This window comes from Globicephala melas, chromosome 8 (genome assembly GCF_963455315.2).
Source record: "Globicephala melas chromosome 8, mGloMel1.2, whole genome shotgun sequence".
Classification (NCBI taxonomy): domain Eukaryota; kingdom Metazoa; phylum Chordata; class Mammalia; order Artiodactyla; family Delphinidae; genus Globicephala; species Globicephala melas.
Window position 1 is genome coordinate 75,601,095 of NC_083321.1, and position 9,081 is coordinate 75,610,175.

Consider the following 9,081-nt stretch of genomic DNA (forward strand, 5'->3'; position numbering starts at 1 on the left):
ATCATTGCTTGTAGTAATCCCTCATGATCCTTTGTATTTCTGCAGTGTCAGTTGTTACTTCTCCTTTTTCATTTCTAATTCTATTGATTTGAGTCTTCTCCCTTTTTTTCTTGATGAGTCTGGCTAATGGTTTATCAATTTTGTTTATCTTCTCAAAGAACCAGCTTTTTGTTCTATTGATCATTGTTATTCTTTCCTTCATTTCTTTTTCATTTATTTCTAATTTGTATTTTATGAATTCTTTCCTTCTGTTAGCTTTGGGGTTTTGTTTGTTCTTCTTTCTCTAATTCCTTTAGGTGTAAGGTTAGATTGTTTATTTGAAGTTTTTCTTGTTTCTTGAGGTAGGATTGTATTGCTATAAACTTCCCTCTTAGAACTGCTTTTGCTGCATCCCATAGGTTTTGGGTCATCATGTTTTCATTGTCATTTATTTCTAGGTATATTTTGATTTTCTCTTTGATTTTCTCAGTGATCTCTTTGTTATTTAGTAGTGTTATGTTTAGCCTCCATGTGTTTGTATTTTTTACAGTTTTTTCCTGTAATTGTTATCAAGTTTCATAGCACTGTGGTCAGAAAAGATACTTGATACGATTTCAATTTCCTTAAATTTACCAAAGCTTGATTTGTGACCCAAGATATGATCTATCATGGAGAATGAGAAGAAAGTGTATTCTGTTGTTTTTGGTTGGATTGTCCTATAAATATTAATTAATTCTATCTGTTCTAATGTGCCTTTTAAAGCTAGTGTTTCCTTATTTATTTTCATTTGGGACGATCTGTCCTTTGGTGAAAGTGGGGTGTTAAAATCCCCTACTATTATTGTGTTACTGTCAATTTCTCCTTTTATGGCTGTTAGCATTTGCCTTATGTATAGAGGTGCTCCTATGTTGGGTGCATAAATATTTACAACTGTTATATATCTTCTTGGATTGATCCCTTGATCATTATTTAGTGTCCTTCTTTGCCTCTTGTAATAGTCTACATTTTAAAGTCTATTTTGTCTGATATGTGAATTACTACTCCAGCTTTCTTTTGTTTTTCATTTTTATGGAATATATTTTTCCATCCCTTCACTTTCAGTCTGTATGTGTCCCTAGGTCTGAAGTGGGTCTGTTGTAGACAGCATATATATGGGGCTTGTTTTTGTATCTATTCAGCCATTCTGTGTCTTTTGTTGGAACATTTAATCCATTTACATTTAAGGTAATTATCGATATGTATGTTCCTATTACCATTTTCTTCATCGTTTTGGGTTTGTTATTGTAAGTCTTTTCCTTCTCTTGTGTTTCCTGCTTAGAGAAATTCCTTTAGCATTTGTTGTAAAGCTGGTTTGGTGGTGCTGAACTCTCTTTTGCTGTCTGTAAAGGTTTTAATTTCTCCTTAGAATCTGAATGAGATCCTTGCTGGTTAGAGTAGCCTTGGTTGTAGGTTTTTCCCTTTCATCACTTTAAATATGTCCTGCTACACCCTTCTGGCTTGCAGAGTTTCTGCTGAAAGATCAGCTGTTAACCTTATGGGGATTCCCTTGTATGTTATTTGTTGCTTTTCTCTTGCTGCTTTTAATATTTTTTCTTTGTATTTATAGTTTGATTAATATGTGTCTTGGAATATTTCCCCTTGGATTTATCCTGCATGGGACTCTCTGTGCTTCCTGGACTTGATTGACTATTTCCTTTCCCATGTTAGGGATGTTTTCATCTATAATCTCTTCAAATATTTTTTCAGACCCTTTCTTTTTCTCTTCTTCTTCTGTGACCCCTATAATTTGAATGTTGGTGTGTTTAATGTTTTCCCAGAAGTCTCTGAGACTTTCCTCAATTCTTTTCATTCTTTTTTCTTTATTATGCTCTGTGGCAGCTTTTTCCACTATTTTATCTTCCAGGTCACTTATCTGTTCTTCTGCCTCAGTTATTCTGCTATTGGTTCCTTCTGTAGTATTTTTAATTTCATTTATTGTGTTGTTCATCATTGTTTGTTTACTCTTTAGTTCTTGTAGGTCCTTGTTAAATGTTTCTTGTATTTTCTCCATTCTATTTCCGAGATTTTGGATCATCTTTACTATCATTACTCTGAACTCTTCTTCGGGTAGACTGCTTATTTCCTCCTCATTTGTTTGGTCTGGTGCGTTTTTACCTTGTTCCTTCACCTGCTGCATATTTCTTGGTTTTCTCAGTTTATTTAACTTACTGTGTTTGGGCTTTTTCACAGGCTGCAGGTTCATAGTTCCCATTATTTATGGTGTCTCCCCCCAGTGGGTGAGGTTAGTTTAGTGGCTTGTGTAGGCTTCCTGGTGAATGGGTCTGGTGCCTGTGTTCTTGTGGGTGGGGCTGTATCTTGTCCTTCTATTGGGCAGAGCCATGTCTGGTGGTGTTTTAGGAATGTCTGTGAACTTCGTATAACTTTAGACAGCCTCTCTGCTAATGCATAGGGTTGTGTTCCTCTCATGCTAGTTGTTTGGCATGGGGCATCCAGCACTGGAGCTTGCTGGTCGTTGGGTGGAGCTGGGTCTTAGTGTTGAGATGAAGCTCTCTGGGAGATCTATCACCAAATGATATTACGGGGAGCCAGGAGATTTCTTGTGGTCCAATGTCCTGGACTCAGCCTTCCCACCTCAGAGGCTCAGGCCAAACACATTGCCAGAGTACCAAGACCCTGCCAGCCATATGGCTCAGAAGAAAAGGAAGAGAGAAAAACAAAACAAAACAAACAAACAAAAAAAATGAACAGAGAGAACCCTAGGAGATATTGTAAAAGCAAACCTATACAGACAAAATCACACAAAGAAGCATACACATACCCACTGATAAAAAGAGGAAAAGGTTTTTTATATATATATATATTTATATATATATATATATATATAAAAAGAAGAGAGCAACCAAACCAATAAACAAATCCACCAATGATAATAAGCTCTAAATACTATACTAAGATAAACATAAAACCAGAAACAAATTAGACGAAGAAAGCAAACCTGAAGTCTACAGTTGCTCCCATAGTCCACGGCCTCAATTTTGGGAGCATTCATTGTCTATTCAGGTATTCTTCAGATGCAGGGTTTATCAAGTTGACTGTGGGGATTTAATCCGCTGCTCCTGAGGCTGCACAGAGAAATTTCCCTTTCTCTTCTTTGTTCACACAGCTCCTGGGGTTCAGCTTTGGTTTTGGCCCCACCTCTGCATGTAGGCTGCCCTCAGGCATCTGTCCCCTGCCCAGACAAGAAGGGGTTAAAGCAGCGGCTGATTAGGGCTCTCTTGCTCACTCAGGCCAGGGGGAGGGAGGGGTACAGTAGTCATAATTGGAACACAGGGTGAGCCTGAGGCAGCAGAGGCCGGCATGATGTTGAAACAACCTGTGGTGTGCCTGTGTTCTCCTGGGGACGTTATCCCTGGATCACGGGACCCTGGCAGTGGAGTGCTGCACAGGCTCCCAGGACAGTGTGAATAGTGACCTGTGCTTGCACATAGGATTCTTGGTGGCAGTGGCAGCAGCGTTCCTGGTTCATGCCTGTCTCTGGGGTCTGAGCTAATAGCCACGTCTCATGCCCATTTCTGGAGCTTACTTAGGTGGTGCTCTGCCTTCTGTGGGCACACTGGGAAGGAATCCCCTCTCCTCATGAACCCTGAAACAAAGGTCTCTTTCCTCTCCAGCAAGTCCAGACTTCTTCACGGACTCCATCCCGGCTAGCTGTGGCACACTAGCCTCCTCAGGCTGTCTTCACGCAGCCAACCCCGGTCCTCTCCCTGCAATCTGACCTCTGAAACCCGAGCTTCAGCTCCCAGCCCCCACCAACCCCAGCGTGTGAGCAGACAAGACTCTCAGGCTGGTGAGTGCTGGTTGGCACTGATCCTTTGTGTGGAAATCTCTCCACTTTGCCCTCTACACTCCTGTTGCTGTGCTCTCCTTTGTGGCTCCAAAGCTTCCCCTCCATCCACCCCCTGTGCCTGACAGTGAAGGGGCTCCCTAATGTGCGGAAACTTTTTCTCCTTCACAGCTCCCTCCAAGAGGTATGGGTCCCGTCCCTATTCTTTTGTCTGTTTTTTCTTTTTTCTTTTGCCCTACCCAGCTACATGGGGATTTTCTTGCCTTTTGGGAAGTCTGAGGTCTTCTGCCAGCATTCAGTAGGTGTTCTGTAGGAATTGTTCCACATGTAGATGTATTTTTTATATATTTATGGGGAGGAAGGTGATCTCCACTTCTAACTCCTCTGCCATCTTGAAGGTCTTCAGAGTCATTGTTGACCTTGGCCAGTGGTGAAGTGGAAGACATACTGCTGAAGGCCAAAGATTAAGTGACCCAAAACCTATTCCATATTTTCAACCCTGTGTCTCTTCTAGTCTTTTGAGAATTCTGGGAGTAGTTTCCTCTTTTCCTAGTAACCTTTAGCTCCAAGCACCTTCTTGAGTTGAATTCCATCTTTTCACTGTCCTGTGCACACTTTCACACTAAATCAAACTTCCAGTTCCCCATAACTTCTGACCTTGCTTTACCCACTCCAAGGCAGTGCCAAAGCTCTGTCAAGGTGGGGTGCTTCCTCACTGTGGTAAGCAATAAACTCAGCTTTGTCTTGTCAACAGATCATGTTAGTGATATTTGGGGACCCAGAACCTGACCAGACTAACCCCGCCATAGAACTGAGACCCTTTCCTTCATTCACATGTACACACTACTAATTCACAGCATTTGTGTAAATAGCTGACATCACTAGGTTGTGTTTTACATTGTAATGCTGCTCAGACCCCATAGACCTCAAAAGCCTCTGATATCCCGCTTATTCTGAACTTTTACAGACAAGCTTCTCCCTTTGTACTCAATTTGACTACCAAAAACAAGGCAATGTAAGTCTCTGACTCCTCCCTACCAGCACAACCACTAACACCTGTCTCAGAATCTACCTTTGCAAACCCAGGGACCATTTTTAATTAAGAGCCCTGCCAAATAACAGTTCTCCATCCTTTGAGCAGCCCTGATAATCTCTCAGGGATCTTGAAATTTCTGCCCTGAGATTCCTTACAAGGGAAAAGAATAGCATGGATATTTATTTTCCCATTCAGATCTACCAAATTCAGTGGAGGCCCTTAAGCAAAAGTGGCTACAAATCATTTTAGGTTTAAATTATGAGTTTGATATATTGTTTTCTGTTATACCACTCAGTATAATTGCTCTAATGGATGTGTGCACAAGCTCAAAGGAGCATAAAAGAGAAGTTATCCAAGGCAGCCTGTGAAAGTCTGGTAAAGCTTCTAGAGGAACTGAGATGTGAAAGGTGAATTGGGCATTTGTAGCAGAGGCAAGAACACTCAAAGGAATAGAGATTGAAATAATAATAATCACTAAAATTGCTGAGCACTTCAAGTGTCAGCCCTGTTCTAAGCATTTCATTTTCACTCTTTTAAACAAGCCATTGAATTCTCTCAACCACCATGGGAGGTCAGTATAATTTTATCATCCTCATTTTACAGATGGGAAAACTGAGGCACAAAGATATTTCATAAATAGCTCAAGGTCACACACACATTTCTAGAGTCTAGGATTCAAACCCAGGAGCTAAGAGCACACTGAATCACAATACAAATTTTCCTCCTACTGAAAGAACAAGATGAGATTAAAAGAAATGAGAGATCTCGCTAAGGGGTTGGAGCATTAATCACAAGAGAAATAAAGGAGGGAGATGATGTTGTATAGCGTTATCTTCAATCTTTGGGATTTTGTCATTTACAGACTTCTTCAATTTTTCCTTGTGACTCTTTTCAATTATTTTAGAAAAAGAAAAGTGCACAGTTAAGGATTGTTAATTCATGCTTGCATGGGGAAAGGATTCCTGTCACAAGTTGAGACCAGGCAGAGACCCACATAGTATAGGAAAATGCTTGAGAGCTCAGTGTTGAGACAGAGCAGGCTCTGGGACTACTGACAAACTGCAACTTTCGGGCCTGCAGTTTCTTCACGAAAAATAAAGGATGGAACTCAACGGTCTCTAAAATCCTATCAAGTCCCATATCCCTATTGCCTCCTACCAACTTGCACTTGGACCTCTGTGCTTGCCTGCTGTCAGCTGAGTTTCCCATGTTTGTATGTTCTTATTCCTCCTCTCCTTCCTCTTTCTCCCATCTTCTATATCTCACTGTTCTGGTACCATCTGTTGTTTTCATACATCCTGATAGCTCAAGACTGAGTTTTTACATGGGAAGTTTCTCCTATATGAGATTAGGCTCTTCATAGGAAAGATACACTTTAACAAAAAAATTATGAATGCAGTCTTCCACCATGATCATTTTTTGTCCTTCAATCTCAATTTTTCTTCTTTGTAGTGGTTATGGTATTAGGAATAAATATACATATTTATTATGGCAAAGTTAGAAATTATACATAAGCAAAACATTTTTGCATATATCTTTCTAGACTCATATACATTATTTATCTTTTATTTTCAAATCCCAATTCCTGAGAAATTTGTTAAAACTCCTATGTTAATTGTAAGCAGAGTTTCTTCTGAGAAGTTATAAGAAGAGTTGAAAAAGCAAACAAACTGGTAGAAGAAATACATCAAATCTTGGATAAAATTGTTTCCAAAGAAAATGGATCAAATTCTGGTCTTAGAAACTCATGCCTCACTTTATTCCATATTCATTATAGTCTTGTAAAAAACTAAAACTGTGCAGTACTTATGCATGAATACCCTGTACCACTTCTAAGAAATGCAAAGCACAGATTCGATCTCATTGCCTTTCATCAAAACCTCAGAGTCCTGTATGAAAGTGCTGTTCTCCGCACGTCAGAGGTGTGTTACAAAGCTAAAAGTTACCAAACCTGTTCATGGCCTGCCATTTTATGCAATTTGGAATTAGAAAGAATCTAAAATTCTATTCTCTCTACTGTTATCTTGCTATTGTTAACATAACCCTAAGTCTATAGTATCTCTCTTTTGAAGGAAATAAATTCCAAGAAACTGCAGGAGAAGAAACAGATCTCAAAATCACTCTAATTTTATTCGTGTCTTGGGGAATACAAACGAGCTATCAATGTAAATATCAGTAAAACATTCTTAGGTCCTTAGATGAGAGGTGTTAAATAAACACATTTTTAACTGAGTCTGAAAAATGTGTTTACTTACAAACTTCCTACACTATTCTGACTGCTTTCCCAGAAGCAGGCTCCTTTCATCACCACAGGGCTTCCTCGGGAGCCTGCGTGCTCTTGTTCTTCAGCATTCTCAACATGTGACCCACTCTTTGAGAAGGTTGTTCGTTTGTGCTGTGATGCATCATCAATTTTCCCACTGCAAAGGCTGCCTCTGCCCTCATGTGACTCAGAGCCTGTCAAACTACCCCTGAACTAGAAGTCCTCATGTGGCCCTCTCCCCAACATCTTAATAGAAGATTTGTTCTTATGTTTTCTTTGACTTTCTGTCTTGCCTTCTCCCCCTGTGCTCTTTCTTTAGGCCCAAACTTCTCTATCACTTGTCTCTGTTTTATCCTACTTTAATCATATCAAGAAACTACCCCTCTTCTCACTTGTTAAAAGGAGCAAATTAAAGTCTCTTGTACTTGTTTTATCTCCCCAGCTTCTCCCAACCTCCCAAACAAAAAGAAAAAAAAAACAATTGTATAAAGCTCGCTGAGGGCAGAAACAGTGAATAAGGTTTTATTCAGCTTTACATCCCCAGAAGCTCTTAGTACAGTGACTTGCAAGCAGTAACTTATGTTTAATTAGCTCTTGGATCACATTTTGAAGGCCTCGGTTTGACCAGATAACAAAGTTCACAATAAACATCACAGTATAGATTATAATCTGGTCTCTATAATTCTACTCTTTTCTTAGTTATAATCATCATTTGCATGTAATGCACCATTTTCTGGGCTCCATTGTTGAAAATGAACTTTTGACACTAAGAGATAAAATGATTTATTGTTCATTTAAGGAGCCAAAATCTCCTGCCAGTTGGATGCTCACAACCTCTTTAACAACAAAAAGCACAGAATCACCACATATCCACAATACTAAGTCATACCTTTCATAATTTAGCATTTCTAAAATTGTGATGAATTTTATAATTGATGCATACATTTACTGTGGTAGTGCTGATTTTTCCCTTCAACCATTAGTGATGTTTCTTACAAATACAAGGTAAAATTTGGATTTCAGTGCTTCAAAATAGCACTTTTGAAAGAATGTTACTTTTTTTTTCATTTTTTACTCTACCCAATGAATATTTTTCTCAGCAGGAAGCTCATGAATTTTTAGTCCTTGATTAATTGACCCTGAGGTATGGAATTAAGTGTCACGTCATCATAAAGTAACCAATGACACATCTTCCAGTTAGTGCCATCAATTGTTTTCTGCATTTTCTACTCTTCCAAAGTGTGTTATGAACTGATGTATGTTGTTAGGGCACTTGCCAGGTTGCGCTCCTTCTGCAGCGACATTTGACATTTAATTTAGGGGTTGAGCAAATGGCAGCTGCTGCAGGCTGTGACTACCTGTAGCACTGAAACTAACTTAGATAGAATCAGTAGCTTTTGCTTTTTACTTCTCAAAAAATTATCAAAGTTACAGGGATTCTAGAATTAAATTAAGTTATGAAAACCCTGTTTCAGCCTCTCGCTGATATGAAATACGTATCATGGTGCCCAGAATATTAAATTTAAAAATAGTATATTAAAGATTTTTTCTTTCGTATTTAGATAGTTACATATTAAAAGACAGATATTATCCTCCTTCATAAGGAAATACACAAATCATTAAGAAAAGTTTGAATACTTTTTAAAAGAAAAGAATGAGAAACACAACAAATAACTCATCAAAGAAATATAAAGAACCAATACGTATGGAAAAAGAAAAGTACAACATCACTATTAATTGAAAGCCATTTACCATAGCTACTATTTTTTCTTTCTTTGGTCAAGTTTTCTAATAACTTTAAAAAAATAGCTTTATTGAGATAAATGTCACCATTTTAAAGTTCACAATACAGTGGTTTCAATATATTCACAGAGTTGTGCAATTATCACCACTGTCTAATTTTAGTGCATGTTCATTGTTCCCGAAAGAAACCACACGTCCATTAGAAGTCACTCTCCA